A 3,523-nucleotide genomic window follows, 5' to 3' on the forward strand; every position below is an offset into this window, starting at 1 on the left:
CTCATGCCTATGTGACTTGTCATCCTTACATTATTTCCCACCCCCCATTTAGTGGGAAATTTGCTAGTTCATCATTTAGGAAATTTCCCAGTTCTAAGATGTACTGAAGATTAAGATCAAAGAGCGATTGCATATTCTTTTAAAAATCATTTATTTACAGCATGACTTATAAAGACATTGCTTCTATAAATATCTACAGTAGTTGCTTTAAAAGCATAGTCTTGGTTAATGTCTGTTGATCGTGGTGTTAAAAGTAACAAACTTTTTGGTAAGAGAACATGGTTTTCTCATTTCTGTTCCTTCTGCAATGTCTGTTTTACAGAAATTAGGTCTTTTTGCTTTTGTGATAGTTTGCCTTAAAGTCAGTGGGAAATTAACAATTGCACATCTGACTAATGGGGATGTTCATTGGTCGGGAGGGTTTGGGAATGACTGGGAAGGTGGGAAAGATAAGCTCTTGCCGTTTGGAAGTTGGGTTCACTTTAGTTTGTGGAAGTGCCTGTAAGTATTTTGATACTTTGGCAGGTACAGAAAAGCTTCATCCTTATTTCATTGGTATTCTTATTTCATGGTCTTAGTTAATGGGCAATCCATGTACTTTAGTTTTTCTGCCCTTTCCATTTCTTGGATCATTTTCAGAAGAGAAGAATCCCCAAAAGGGTGGTAATACAAAGCCGAAAGAAGAGAAATGTGGAGGTCCCTGGGGCTTTCAGTGAGGATAAGGGAGCAGAGACAAGTAGACTGGGTCTGAGAGGAGGCTTGGGTGCTATGCCAGCTGCTGTAGGTACAGAAGAACTACCATGGCCCTGTACCCATAGGATATTGAATTTGGGCAACTGCTCTTTTCCTTCAGCTTTGTTTGCCTTGTTTCCTGTTCTTTCTCCACATCTCTCCTGCATTTAAAGTGTCTGGGTAGTGACTCAGACTGTTAGGGAAAGGACTGAAAAAGGTAGCCTTGGCATACCCCACAATCTAAATGGTTGGTTTCAGATTTCTAACTGGTGAGAGGGGTGTGGGTTTTCATTGTTGGCCAGGAAGAGCACCTGAGCTTAGGCTCAGTGAGGTAGGCAGTTCACGGGAGTGGTTCCTGTGTATTCCAAGACCTGTGTGCAGTTCATCCTCCAAGAGTGAAATTAGAAAGGAAACACATCAGCCATTTGTGCAAATGACACATCCTGAGAGAGGGATGGTTGGTTTGGGGATGTGACTATTGCGTTGTGACATTAAGTTGAAGAGTTTCCACAGTCAGTCTCTAGCCATACCTGTTGTGTGTTAACCTGCGGAACCTAGCAAGCCTGTGGGAACAAGACTTCACACTGTCAGGCTGGCCTTCCAGGTGCCCTTGGTGTCCACCAGCACTCTGGTGACTGGGTCTGGTGTGAGTCCTGCAAGACACCTGCCTTCAGTGAGTGGAGGGTGGAGAAGGCATCTAGTAGCAGAATCAGTCTCATGTTAATGAGCCTGCTTGGTGACTGAAAGGTGGATTTGCAGTAATTTGAGTTTCCTGACCCACTCCCCTCCACGCTTGGGAGTTAAGGAAATGAGATTGCTCTCTGACTTCAAGTGTTGACAGAGGTTCAGAGTGCAGGGGTGAGGTATGAAATGAAGTAGGTTTTGAGGCAAGGTGTGATGTTTGTCAGCAATGAAAAATTGAAAAACCTGTCAGCCATGAGGTATCCTTTCCAGTCGCACTGGCTTCTCCAGGAACATGTCTGTCATCCTGTCTCAGTTTACTGTCATGTCATTTTGATGGGTATTCCAGGTATCCCTCTGATGAAGAGTTGGCTTTTTGTGCAGGTCTATCTACAGGGTGGAAATGCATGTGAGAATATTTCCATTGTGTAAATTGTCTTGTCCACCTCGGGCTTTGTATATAGTGTTATCTGAAGACAACCCCAGCAGAGGTCCCTAGCTCTGCAAAGGTCCCTGGACCTGGCTCCTGTAGTCGAAGTTACAGCAAAATGTCTGTGGTAATTACTGGCCAGTGGTCACACCCTCCCTAGCTGCTGTTGCCACATACTATGCATGCTTTTTTCTTACCCTACCTTTTCACAACAACATTTAAAGATCTCATTCAGTGGCCATTAGTGATAGATTCACATGGGTCTGGGCTAGGAGACTATCATCAGCCTTTCTCCCGTGTGTGTATTTCCCAATTTCTCTGTAGGCCTGGTGTATGAGGCAGCATACACTCAGGCATGTTCTCCATAGTTTGGCTAGGGGACCTTCAGGGGAGCCCCAAAGCCTCTGCTGTTGAACTGCGTGCTTCTTCATCTTCTTCAGGGTTAACATACTTTGGACAAAACCAAATTGACAGCTCACATTTATGGAACTCCCACCATGTGTCAATTGTTTTTCTGAAAGTTTTACATTTTGATCCTTATAACAACTCTTTAAGGTAAGCACCACTACTTTAATGACCAGAAAACTGAGGCAGAGGGAGAATCCAGATTTAACCAAGATAAAAGCAACTGTTTAGTGTAGGTCCAGGCAGGTCTACACTCTAGTTGTATGTCATGTCTCCAAGGGTGTCAGCTAGGTGGGTCCTGCCCACCCACCACCTGCCCCCTGAAGTATTAGCTACTGGAACTCCATTTTGGTTTGGAGCTTTGATACATGGTTACATGTTCCTGGAGAGAAGTGTTGATTCCTGAGTGCACTGGGAGGAAGCAGAGATGGACTGGGCCTTCCCAATGTGGAGCAGTGCTCTCCAGCAACCAGTCCCATGTGGTCTTTGCACTGGGGGAGACATGCTTTCCCCCTCACTGTGGAAGTGCAAATAAGGGAGAATGTGGCCAAGGAGGGAAGACAAAGGGAATGCTGCTTTGGTTTGAGCTGAGTTGCCAGCCAATGGCAGATGGGTTTGTTTTAACTCTTAAAGACAAGATGGTTGAAGTACAACATCCATACAGTAATGGCAGTGATTTCTCACAAGTGGACGCATGCATGTACCCCCACCCAGAGAGCCCAGCAGGCTCCCTTCCAGTGACTACTTTCCCAACTGCCACCATTCAATTTAAGAGCAGACTAGTTTTGTGTAGTTTAGAATGTTATGTGAATGGAGTTAAACATTACTGTTCTTTGTATGTGGCTTCTTTCAACAGTATGTGAGATTTTTATTGTATGTATTTGCACATGGTTCATTCTAATGGTTGTGTCCATTATATGAATAAACCATATATTTATCTTGGTTCATTTCTAACTTACGGACTTGAAATATCACTCCAGGTAGTCTAATAGATGAGTTTTTGTGCACGTAGGCACTCACTTCTGCCTAGGAATGGAATTGCAGGGTCTGATGTGCATCACATTCAGCTCTACTGACCACTGCCAAGGAGCTGTCCAAAGTTCCAGCTTTGTGGAACATCCTCACCAGCGTGGTCATGTCAGTCTTCTCCACTTTATCCTGGCGGGACCACAGTGGTGTGTTGTACCTTTAGTTTTTACTGCTTTGAGTGGTCAAAAGATGGAGCACTTTACATGGGCTCATTGGCCTTGGACTGTCCTTATGTGCACCTACACA

The sequence above is a fragment of the Castor canadensis genome, chromosome 4 (assembly GCF_047511655.1).
Source record: "Castor canadensis chromosome 4, mCasCan1.hap1v2, whole genome shotgun sequence".
Classification (NCBI taxonomy): domain Eukaryota; kingdom Metazoa; phylum Chordata; class Mammalia; order Rodentia; family Castoridae; genus Castor; species Castor canadensis.